This window comes from Phyllostomus discolor, chromosome 12 (genome assembly GCF_004126475.2).
Source record: "Phyllostomus discolor isolate MPI-MPIP mPhyDis1 chromosome 12, mPhyDis1.pri.v3, whole genome shotgun sequence".
In the NCBI taxonomy this organism is placed as follows: domain Eukaryota; kingdom Metazoa; phylum Chordata; class Mammalia; order Chiroptera; family Phyllostomidae; genus Phyllostomus; species Phyllostomus discolor.
In genome coordinates, this window is record NC_040914.2 from 41,790,641 (window position 1) to 41,802,871 (window position 12,231).

Consider the following 12,231-nt stretch of genomic DNA (forward strand, 5'->3'; position numbering starts at 1 on the left):
CCGGAAAGTGGCATGCAGGAGAAAACATATTCGCCCACAGACAGCAAACAGCAGTGGGAGGGGGAGGGGAGACAAGGAATCATCTCCAGCCAGGTGAGCTGCTAGGTGCTGACATCCCATCTCTTACTCTGATTCTCACAGCAGTTCCATAGGTGGTTCCATTGCACAGGTGAGAAAAACCGAGACCCACCTGCCCAGGGGCCCCATGCCAGAACAGGGGTTCACATCCCATGCTCCTGAACTCCCAAGGAAGCTCCCCCTGCTCAACTCTGCTTCATTGTTTGAGGGGGACAGGAAGTGCCCCCCCCTTTATCCTCCCACGAGGGTATTTTTTTCATTGCTTTTGGAGAGAGAGGAAGGGAGAGAGAGACTCACTGATGTGTAAGAAAGAAGCATCGATCCATTGCTTCCTGTACACGCCTGGACCAGGGACCATAAGCATCCAGACGGGTGATCGAACCTGCAACCTGGGTCTGTACCCAGACCGGGAATCAAACCCGCAACCTTTCGGTGACGGGACAACGTTCTAACCAACTGAGCCACACGGGCCAGGATCAGAGGAAGCCCTTTGGTGGAGGCCAGCATGAAAACAGCCTGAAGGCTTAAACTGCCCATAAGTTTTGATATCAACCAAAGGTGTGATGTGGCTCTGAAACTCAGCAATCTAAAAGCCACACCGGCGGTAGGAATAAAATGCCCCACACGGTGAGAGGGAAGAGCCGAAGGGCCTGCAGGCGTTCCGCGGTGAGGAGAGACCTGGGGGGTGGGGGGAGAACCTCCGTGGGCTGAAGGAAGGCTGTCCTGTGGAGGCCGGGACAGGAGCGTTGTCCCAGAGAGTGGGCTGGACTCCTTGCTCGTGCAGGGGCAGTGGAGCAACTCTGCACACACCTGCTACTGCACTGGGCAAGGCACTTATGTGGTGTCCCACGCAAGGGACAGAAACAAGCCCTCTGGGGTGACACAGTCAGAAGGACTGGGAGACTGGCCATCCTCTAAGAGACCATCCAGTGCCGTGAGAAAACCAGCCTCCAAGAGGCTCCCCAGCGACTTCCTTCCCCTGGCAGTCACATCCTCTTAGGTATCCCTCCCACACCAATGCAGGGCAGGCCCCATGTGACCAATAGAATACGGTGAAAGTGACAGTGTGTGACTTCCAAAGCCAGGACATAAAAGCACTGCAGGTTCCACTGGGCCTCCTGCATCACGCACCATGGTGGAGGACAGCCACCGTGCATGAGCCACGGGCAACCCCATATGGAGGACGGAGTCCACAGGCCCACACCAACTTGCCAGCCATGGAAGTGCGTTTGCCTTAGGCCCTGGATGCTCAGGCCGCGGGCAAGCCTCCGGGTGACTGCAGCTGTAGCAGACAGCTGATTGCGACCCCATGAACTAACCCACGCCAGAACTGGCTGGCCGAGCTTCTCCCAAGTCCCTGACCCAGAGACACCAGGAGATACACTCAATACTCGTTTTCAGCCACTAGGTTTTGGGGCGATGTGTCACTCGGGCATAATGGCTGAAATATGGAGCTCTGGCGCGCCAGGAAGGCTGTCTCTAGCATCCTGCTCCAGAACTCAGCTCCGGGCTTCGGGGAAGGCACAGAAGCAGCCCACTGGTCAGCTCTGTGCAAGGTCTGCTGCTAAGAGGAATGGCAAACACATATAGCAATAGAGTCAGGATCCAAGACGGTCAGGAGGGGTGAACTGAATCTAAGAGCATTTTTAAAAATATTTTATTTATTTATTTTTAGAGAGGGGAAGGGAGGGAGAAAGAGAGAGAGAGAGAAACATCAATGGGTGGTTGCCTCTCACGTGGCCCCCACTGAGGACCTGGCCTGAAACCCAGGCATGTGCCCTGGCTGGGAATCGAACCTGCAACACTTTGGTTCACAGCCTGCGCTCAATCCACTGAGCTACGCCAGCCAGGGCTTTATTAAGGTCCTTTTTAAGAGAGGCAAAGATAAAGTCACATGCTTGGATTAGAAAAACCCACTGTACCAGGACGAGCCAGGGGAAGGCCAGGCAAGTGAGTGGAAAGGGGCCTGTTTTGTCCACCCCTAAATCCGCAGTCACGGGCCCCGGTGGGAGCCTCTCCCAAGGCAGAGAGCTGCGTAAGCAGAACCACGTGACAATGGAATGTGGCCTCCAAAAGGTGTCAAAGCCATGGGCGTGTCCAGGCAGCGTCTGATACTGCCGTCGGGGGAAATGTCGTGGAGAGGATGACATGCTGCGGAAAGAGTTACCCTCGGTATGTTCTCTCAGAGCCCTTCCCAGCTCTGAGGTTCTCTTTTCCGTAATTCGGTGACTGAACGGGGAGCACAGGGCCAGCGCGGTGCTGCTCGGAGCTCGGACCTCAGCAGGCACGGGCGACCCCTCCTCGGACCTGATGGGAAGGCAGCTTCTGAGTCAGTAGGGCTGGGCTGGGCCTGAGGTTCCGCATTTTTAACAAGCTCCCAGCTCACACGGCGGCGCATCGGAGGACCACACTGGGAGCAGCGACAGGTCCGAACTCGCCTGGAAAAGCCATCAGGCAACTGTAAAAACCCCCGAGGAGAGGAGGGATGACCAGCCTCAGAAACACCGCAGAAGGAACGGGACCCCCGCATCGGGCCGCCGAAGGACTCTGCTTCCCTGAACTCGGTCTTCCAAGTGCCCGAAAGCTTTCCCGTCGCCTCGGGTTCGCGGCAACCCCTGCAGGCAGGCAGCGTGCAGTCACGCCGGCCTGCACTCACCGACTCCCCGGGACGCCTCTGCTTGTGTGTGCAGTGGGGACAAAACCCACGGCCAGGCCGTTGCAGGGAGCAGTGGGCGGCCCCTCGTAGGTCCCCATTATCTTTATCTCTGAACCTCACTGCAGAACCAGGTGGATGATCGGTAAACATTTGTTCCCTTCATTACAAAGATTAATGGCCTAATGAACGTCTGTCCTTGAATTAAACATCCCTCAAGAATCCCACACGTCCTGGGAGGTGTGTCGGACAGGATCCCGCTGTGCAGATGGCACGGTTCATGCTCGTGTCGAGAACAGCGGCAAATACACTAGAATGACAGTCCAGGCCCCTGCCTGTTGGAATGTTAAGGATTCCCCCCCCACCACCCCAGAAAGGTCACTTCCCCTGGGCCAGGCATTGGGGTGAGTCACTAGTAAGAGTTCATTGTCTGAGAGAGAAAACTCAGCATCCCCCGCCCCAAGGGACTCCGGTCACCATCAGGCGACAGGACCCAAGGTGCTCTACAAGGTAAAGACCTGACCTGGAGAAACAACAGACTCAGGCAGAAATGGAACACCTAAGCCACAGTGGCTGGGACTGGCGGGGGGAGGGGCCAGCATGCCTTCCCCGGACTTCACTGCCCTGTGCGGGGGATGGGGTTGGGGGAGCACAGGGAGGGGAGGGGAGGGGAGGCTCCAGGCTGTGTTGCTGAGCCAGGGCCAGCCCTGCCCCGGAGCAGAGACGGCCAGTAAAAACCCCCACACAATTCCGGAGTAATGGGGAAACTGAGGCACTGCAGTTCCTTTTAATCTAGGAAGAACTGGGTCTCTCCTCTTTGCAATGCGCAGCCCACAAAGATCCCATTTCCTGTTCATCACCCTGTCCTCACCGGTGGGGGGCGGGGGTCCATCAGGGTCTGCCACGCTGAAGAAAAGGCCTTGAAATCCTGTCCCCAGGCACCACCCGCTTCCTCCACGAGGCCCCGGAAGACCACCAGCCAGCCTGGTCCCCTAAAAGTGCTGTGGCTGAGCCAGCAGTCTGTGTATCAGAGAGAGCATGACCTTGAGTTTGAATTCGGACCCCACCTTGAGTAGGGACTCCACCCCTCTGCGAGCCCCAGTTTTCAAGACGCGGGCCATCCTGGGAGGGGGCCATGGTAATAGTCACTCCATTGGGAAAATTCAATGAACTATTAACATGTGTTAAGCAACCAGCTCACAAAAGGCACTCAAAAGCTGTTAGTTCTTTTATTCTTTTGCCCGGAAACAAAATTAGGGGGATGGTCTCTGGATGTCCAGGAAGACTCTCCTTCCTTTGAGATGCCCTTGGTCTCTCCCGAGTGTTGCAGCCCTGAGGCTGGTTCCCGGCCCCAAAGCACCTCCCGCTGCCGCCTAACCTCCCCTTCTCCCCGCTCCCCCCTGCCAACCGGCGCACCCCATCTCCAAAAACTTTCAGCCACCTCCTCAGGAGGGTCCCTGAAAATCGGAGCCTGCGAGCAGGGGGCCGCATCTGGCCGGCCTCAGCCGCAGTCCCCGCGCGAGACGCGCGGGACGCCCGGGAGCGCCCTGTCCGGAGGCAGCCGCCCGGCCGGCTGGAGGCAGCTGAGCGGATGCAGCCCTCCGGCGCCCCTCCGACTGCGGAGCTGCCGACCGCATTGCAGACACCGGCCCTGAGCCCTTCCCGCGCCGCCTGCCTCCCGCGGGCCGGGAGCTGCGGGTCTGCGCCGCGGCGGGAGCGCTCCTCCCGCGCCCTGCGCGCCCGGCGGCTTCCCCCACGACGCGCCCGCCGGCCCGGAGCCGGGGTCCAGCGCGCGCCAGACGCCTCCGCCAGCCCCTCCCCGGTCGGGTCCCCCGGGGGTGGGGTTTCCCTCGGCGCGCGCCCCCTCCCCGCCCGCCCCGTGTATATGTGTCACCGCGCGCCATGCCCGCCCGCCCGCCCACCTACCTACCTCCCCGCCGCTCCTGAGGGGCTCGCAGAGCTGAGGACGCGCCGCGCCGCTCAAGGTCTCTCTCTCCCTCCGCACCTCGCCGGCCGGCTTCTGACGCGGGTGCCAGGGGACTCCGGGCACCTTTCAGTGTCCCTTCTTCCCTCGGCCAGCCGGGACTCCGCCTGCCAGCCTCGGCCGCTGCGGCCACCGCCCGAGGGGACCGGCGGACAGGACGCGGGCAGCAGCACCGGCGCGCGGCGCCCGCGCACAGAGCGTCTCCCCGCGGCGCCGCGAGAACCGGCCTCCCGGGCCCCGGAGCCCGCGCTGCCCGGCCGGGTGTACGGACTGAAGTTCTCGGAGGAGGGAGCGCAACTCTTCAAGGTAACTGTCTCCTTCCCTCGGACAGAGAAGCTGGCCCAGGGCGCCCTCTGGGCGGGTGGCGGCGCTGCCTCAGTCTCCCCTCGGGGAGGGGCCGCGACCGCGCCGCTGTGGAGTCGGGCAAACTTTCTGGCTGTTGCAGACTCGCGGCGAACGGGGCGAAGAAGGAGCGGGCGAGGGGTTGCTTCTGCTCCCCTGGCCCCCGGCGGGAAGGGATAGAGAGCAGGGAGTTTCACGCCAACTCCGGCGCGTGGAGTCCCGGGGTCGCTGAGAGGCGCCCCAGTGCGGGATCTGGCGGTTCAACTCTCGCGGTGCTGCGTGCGAGCGGGAGGCGCCGTTTCGTCTGCAGCGCGGGGTGCGCGCTGTCCGTGGGGAGGGGGCTCCTCGGCCGCCTGGCCGGGGGATGCACGAAGTGACCTGGGCGGTGTGTCAGGTACACGGCAGGTGCCTGAGAGAGGCAGCGAGGACCCTGCAGGACCCACTTCCTTGGCCGCTTGGCCTAGTCCAGGAGCCACGGGGCACCTGGAAAGCCGGGAGGAATTAATTGGCAGAGCTGCCCGGCCAGGAGCCGTGAGCTGTGCTCTGACCCTGCCACTAAGAAGGTGCATTTCTCAAGGAAGAAGAGCAGGGGAGATGAGGACACAAGACCTAGGGCAGTGCTTCCATCCCTGGGTTCTTCTGCCGATGAAGCCAGCGGTGGCGGGGCAGGAACCCTGGCATTGAGTGGGTGGCTGTCAACGTGACACCGCACCCACATTCCAGGCCAGAGCAAACTGTGCCGGTGGGGTTGTCTCCTGTTGGGAGATCGGACCCAGCCCACGCTTTCCCATCGTCTTCTTCCTTGCAGTCGTGAGCGGGATTCTGGGGAGATTCTTCTAGGGTTTCATCCCTAACCATCCCAGGGCCCTGCATTGGGGTTGAGGCGTAAATTCCAGTTCAGTGGGGGTGGCTGCCAGGAGGAAACGAAGGAACAAGCACAGCCCAGTTAGTTTAGTGTGGGGTTTCTGATCCTGGACACTGCAGCGGGTGGGTGTCCTGCAGTGTCAGGGACCCCGGGCCTTGGACTCAATCTTGCGATGAGGGAAAGTGAGCCCGGAAATGTGCCACGATGACTTTCTGACAGCCGCCCTGCGACTTAGGGACAGTCCTGATGTAAGAGCGCAAAAGACGGGGCTTGAATCCTCCTCTCCCTTCCTTGCTCTCTGGGTCGCCAAGGAGAAGGGGCAGTCAGACGGGCCGCGGCCCTGGGCAAGGGGTTCAGGAGGTGCTGTGAACGGGGGGCGTGGGAGTGCTGGCCTGTGCATCTTGGAGCCGGGGAAGACACTGCCCAGGAATGGAAGGGCACGGCGGGGTGGGGGGGGCGACTCAAAGGCTTGTTGGCAATGGTGGAGTGAGATGGGGGGAAGAATGGTTCTCACCCGAAAGAAAAAAATGACAAATCAAAAAAAAACCAAAACCAACAACTCTCAAGCTTAAAAAGTTTTGGATGATGGGATTATCAGCAGGAAGGGCCGCTCTCTCAGAGAAATGTGGGGAACTGCTCCCGTTCCGGGGTGTCGTGTTTGAAGGAGGTGCATTCCCGTGCAGTTTCTAAAGCGGCACTGATAGGCTCGCTCGGCATCCAGCACCTGCTGAGCGCCACCTAGGGGCCAGGCTCTGCTCAGCGCTGACCCCGGGCAGGTCCTCCGGACCCGGCAGCTGTGTGACAAGACCCATGCGCTTCGCACAGCGCAGTGCTTGCTGCCACCAGGCGAGTGCTCAATCGTTGTTCGATATTACTCGTATTCAGTAAACAGTTTTCTTTTCCTAGACCGTTCCGTGAAAAGCCTACTACTTAAATTGGGACTCTTTAGTATTTGAAAAGCACTCCGGCCCATGCAGGAGTACAGAGTCCGGGGGTGGGGGGTGGGGGTGATGGAAATAGTAGTATGTATTCCGCAGCGATCTCTGGGTGCTGGAGCGGTGACACCCTGCGCTGTCTGGGGTGAGCCGCACCTGGCCCACATGCAGCCCCTGCTCCCTCTCTCTCTCTCACACACACACACACCTGCCTGCTGACATGGGCAGTCTCCATCCTCACGTGCCCAGCACGGCCTGTCCGAGTCCCCCGCTGGAGAGAGAGCTCGCCTCCCCCAACGGTGGGGGAAGAGCCCCGAGGGTGAACATCCTCCCGGTTAAGTCAGATCCGGGTTAGAATCCCAGCTGGGCCACTTCCCCGCCACCTATGGGAGCTTGATGGTGTTCCTTAGCTACCCTGTGACTCGGTTTCCTCATCTCTAAAAAGGGGAGGAAACCAGGGGTTGAAGCACACAGTGTGGGCATCTTGTCCAGCACTCAGCAGGGACCACAAATCTTCATTCCTCTCTTCTCACGGTCCCTGGGCCCCCTCGGGGCCACACATCGTAAATTCAGGATAGTACCCATTCTGAATATTGTCTTCATAAAAGACTGTGTGTCGCAACCTGTGGGGTGGATTTCTTTTTCCATGATGCCTTCGAGAACTTGGTCCCTTCCCAGGCCCTTCTTTTTGGATGCTAGGAGGACGTCAGCTGAGCCAGGGGAGGCCCTCGGGTCCCTGTGTGGAAGTGTCACTTTAAGTCCCGCAGGAGCTGCTACCTCCGGACTTGTCCCTTGTGGGCTGAGAAACCAATTCGGTGGCCTTTTACAACACGGGAGCGTGTAATCTCACTGTGCCACCCATATAGCAAGGATATGTATTGTTTCTGGAAACCCTTATGTCTCTTACATATTTTGCAATCAATCTTACAGGAGTGTATGTGTGTTCCTAATACATGTGTAGATATGCAAACAGATACAAACTTGCTATTTGTACAATGTACTTCTTACTGCAGGTTGTGGTTAGGAAACTTGAAAAGACATTGATCCCAACGCCATTTCTGTCTCGGAGAAATTCCTGCGTCACAGCTCCAGGTGGCAGACACTGTCCTAACACCTGGACTGCACCCTTACCTGCCTTGGGAGTGAAGGCAGTGAGGGGCGCAAGTTGCAGGTCAGGGAGAAAGGGAAGGTGGAGGGAGAGGACCCAGAATGAGGGGAAAAGCAAGGCGTGGAGGACAGGCCTGCTTGCGAGGGGAGCTGGGGAGGGGACAGAGCTAACGGGCTGCCCTGGGGAAGGGGGCCGTCCTGGAAACAGGAGAGTCACAGGCTGCCCTTGGCCATGCTCTGGGCCCTGATGGCAGCTTCCCTGCCACCCTCCTGCCTCAAGGAAGCCATGTTGGATAGGGCTGTCTCTGTGGCATCTCCCCGGCGGGGGGGGCCGCTCTCTGTCCTCCAAGACACAATAAGACACCTCCACCCCTGTGAGCGGGGCCGGGCCCCCGGGGAACAGTTGAAGATGAGCTGCGGGGGCAGAGGAGGGGCCGTTTTGCAGGGGGAGGCGAGGGGAGGACCAGAGCGAGGGCGAACGTGTAGGGAAGAACGGTAAAACGCTTCCTTTCTTCAAAAGTTGAATCCAGGGCAGGAACGGAAACGGTGGAGTTTGCTTTTAAAAACTCAGAGCCTCCTTGTAAGCAGCTGAATGTGTGTGTGTGTGTGTGTGTGTGTGTGTAGGGAGGGCGGGCCCTGCGGGCTGGCCTGGGCCTGTGAGAGGTGACTTTTCTCCCTCTCAATGGCCTTACAGTGTGTCCTAAAGAAGCTTTTTGTTGAGCTCATGAATAGGTGAATTTGGGGTGTGTGATGCTGGGCATCACGATTGGGATATTTGGTTACCTTTGAGGTTACATGTTTTTTTCCTTTTAAGACACACACCCAAAAAAAGAGAAGCCACCTCTCCTGCACAGCGTTGCTTTTCGGGGGGGGGGGGCGGCCCTTGACCGTCTCTCGGTGACTGACTCGGCTGGAAGGGGGAGAACAAGGGGACGCTCAGGACTGGGCAGGTCGGCCGTGTCTGGCCCGGGAGGCAGCCCCTTCTCGGCCCCTGGACTCCAGGCCTCTGAGGGGCAGCGTGGCCATCCACAGACCCCAGAAGGCCAGGGCCTTCAGGGCCTGTGACGACCCTCCTCTAAGAGAGGCCCAGAGAGGAGAGGGTGCGTGACTCAGGCCAGCCTGGAGCCGGGCGGCGAGGGTCTGGATGGGAACCGAGGCCTCCAGGTCCGTGGGAAGCATGCATTCAGGCACTGCATGAGGTGTGGGGAGCAGCAGGGAATACAGCGCTTCACGATCCCTGCCCTCCGGCTGCTCCCAGCCTGCCGGGGAAGGCAGGCTGTGACCCACTGGACCCTGACCCGTCAGTTCTACAAAGCCCCGAGTCTCCCCTGCAGAGCTGGTCCCCGCCTCACCCCGGGGGACATTTGGCCACATCTAGAGGCATTTTTCCTGTCACCATGGGAGAGGGGTGATACTACGGGCATCAAGTGGGTAGAAACCAGGGGGGCTGCCACATAATTATACCACACCGGACAGCACCTCCCCCCCAGCAGTAGACACTTATTTGGGCCCAAAGTGTCAATGGAGCCCAGGTTGGGAAGCTCTGCTCCACTTAGTCACTGGGCCAGGCCACGTAGTGGAGAGTGGACCACACACACACACACACAGGCCGAGAGGGCAGCGGTAAAGGAGAAAGAACTTGGACTAGCGACCCAGATCTAGGTTGACATCCTGGCTGTGAGCTCTTTTCTGAACCTCAGTGTCCGCATCTGTGAAATGGGGCTTGCGGGATGATGGAGAGCTCTTCCAGACAGGGCAAGTGGACCTGGCTCCCAGGACCTGGCACGCAGTAGGCCTGGGTTAAAATAGCAGCTGCTTTTATGTATTTAATTTTTTGAGGTTTCTAAAGGTCCCGGGATGGAAAATTACAGCATGGGCAGGTATGGACACAGGATGGAGAGGCCAAAGAAAGTTACTGTTTGGGGCATGGTTGCCACAGTAATGCCATGTGTTTGTGGGGGTGCGGATCGGCGCCTCCCCTCCACACATGCGCGCGCGCGCACGCACACACACACACACACACACACACACACACACACAGCTCCCAGCAGGGGGTGAGACGAGGGGGAAGGTCTGTTCCGTGGGCATGCGCTGTGAGGAGCGCCGGAGTTGGAGCCGCCTGAACTGGCCACCGCCGGCTGTGTGACGGGGGAAACGGCTTCCCCTGTCTGAGCCGTGGGTTCCTTGCCTGTAAGGTGGAGATGCAAAGGTCTGCCCTCACAGGTCGAGATCCAGGAGGAAGTCACCGTCCAGGACGGTGCCTTTGGGGGACCCTGTGAAGCCTAAGCAGGAACCTTTTGTATCCCGTGTGCGCCGAATGAATGAATGAATGAATGGACAATCACTATAAATTCCTTTCAGTTCTCGGTAAGGAGACTACCAACAATACCCGGATGGGCAGTTCCCCACTTTGCCACTCCTCCGTGGCAAGCAAGCCAGAAGCCGGGACCTCGGATTCCCAGTGTGTGCCCAGGTCAGGTTACAGCGCCACGCAACAGCGCCCTCTAGAGGTCACTGCAGACACAGCCATTAAGTCATGCCGGGGCCCCAAGGTGGGATCCCGTGGGGGAAGTAAGAGGTACAGGTAGGACATCAGAAACCAGGAAGGCCAAACTGCTGAAAAGAGGACCACATCGGGGTCAGGAACTCAGAGACTTATCTCAGTGGAGGCACATCACGGAATGCCTCCATTTTCCTGTCTGTAAAATGGGCCCATCGCTGCACCACACGGAGTGGAAGTCACAATACATGAAGGGACTAACTGAAAGCCACCAGCCGAAGGGGCGGGTTTGGGGAAATTGCCACGTTGGCCTGGACCTCCTTAGGATTGTGGAGAACAGGAGCAGAATGGGGACTAGGGGCACCCAGACCACCCACCTCCTTCACCAAGGCACTGAGGACAGGGGCGGGCTCTCGGACTGGGACGAGACTCCTCCCTCCAGGTCACAGGTCACGCTCGGACCGGTAAACGGATGCACCAGATCACAGGGACACTGCCACCCCGTGTGTGTCCACAGATCACGGTGTGTCCACACAACCTGCCCACGGACGGGTTTTTCCTGGGGCCGCCCACTGTCCACCTCTATGCCACCCTCTGGCTCTGTCCCTCCACAGCCCTTGCTGGTTTCCGGGCTGCTTTTGGGGAGAAAGCCCTTTTTCAGAGAAATGTCCAAGGCGAGGGGGAGGCCAGCATCCCATCTGCCTCAGAAAGCCCGGGCTCCCTCGTCCCAGCCTTCACCGTGGGTCATACACGGGGCATGTTCACCGGCACAGCCTGGACCTTGGCCTGACCCTCCCCCCACACTCCCCTCCCCAACAAGGTGCTCCCTTCCCCCACTGCCGGGTCCTGTCCCTTTGACCTCATACCCAGGTGGCTCAGGGGAGCACCTGGATTATAGCATGACTCAGGGATTTACAGGGTTTGCCAGCGTTCCAGCACTGAAAAAGGGGCCCAGAGGCCGTCCCCAGAGGAGCACTGCGGTCCCTAGAACCAGAAGCATTTGAGGAGCTTTTGAAAAACAGGGATGTCTGAGCCCTGATATGCCCCTCAGGGTGCTCAACTGAGGGCAGGGGTAGGAATCTGTGGTTCTCAACATCACCCAGGGTGTTTTGGGTGCAGTTTGGTTTCTGAGCTCCTCATTTAAAGCCCAAAACTATTCCTCTGGGTGCAGTCTGTGCTAAGCCCCTCCCCCCAGCCCTGACTCTGGAGGGTCGTGTGCCAGCTTTTCTCTGCAGGTAAAAAGACTACAGCCATACCCACTAGTCTGTCCTTTCAGGGAGTGAGAAGGTCAAGGCCTGCTTCTCCATCTCCTCTGCCCGGCCTTCCTTAATACAGCTGTCCTTGACCTTTGACTAAAGTGCATTTGTCCTGAGAGGCCCACGAAGCCAGGCCAGGCTTCCGCAAAGGGGGGGGGGCCATACAACCTTCCTTGCAGAGATGGTTCATAGACATCGCATGTCAAAAGGGTCTCATCCCCCAGGGTTAAAGAACATACAAAGAGTCTCTTGCCTACAGGGTGTCTCAGTTTGCTGATGATGTTTCCATCTCCATCAAGGTTCTCCCATTGAACTTGACCAGGACACTCTCCTCTCTTAGAGCAGATGAAGGGACTGCCCAAGTCTACAGAGATGCTAATCTAAGCCATCAGCCAGGTCTGATCCTGCAGTGGAAATAAGGCTCTGCACCAGGCCCCATGAGGAAAGGGGGACCCCACCAGGCAGGGCTTCAAACCCCAAATCTCCAACATAGTCACGGCCCCGGCGAGCC

At 59.0% G+C, this 12,231-nt stretch overlaps 1 protein-coding gene across 3 annotated transcripts in view; it reads left to right on the forward strand.

Annotated features, from left to right (window-relative positions):
* Positions 1 to 4,656: 4,656 nt before the first annotated feature.
* Positions 4,657 to 12,231, forward strand: part of ACAN (aggrecan) — a 44,430-nt gene continuing 36,855 nt past the window's right edge. For all 3 annotated transcript variants that reach the window (XM_036013152.1, XM_036013154.1, XM_036013153.1), the window contains exon 1: positions 4,657 to 5,021. The gene's annotated coding sequence lies outside the window, so the exon portion shown is untranslated. The remainder of the gene's footprint in view (positions 5,022 to 12,231) is intronic.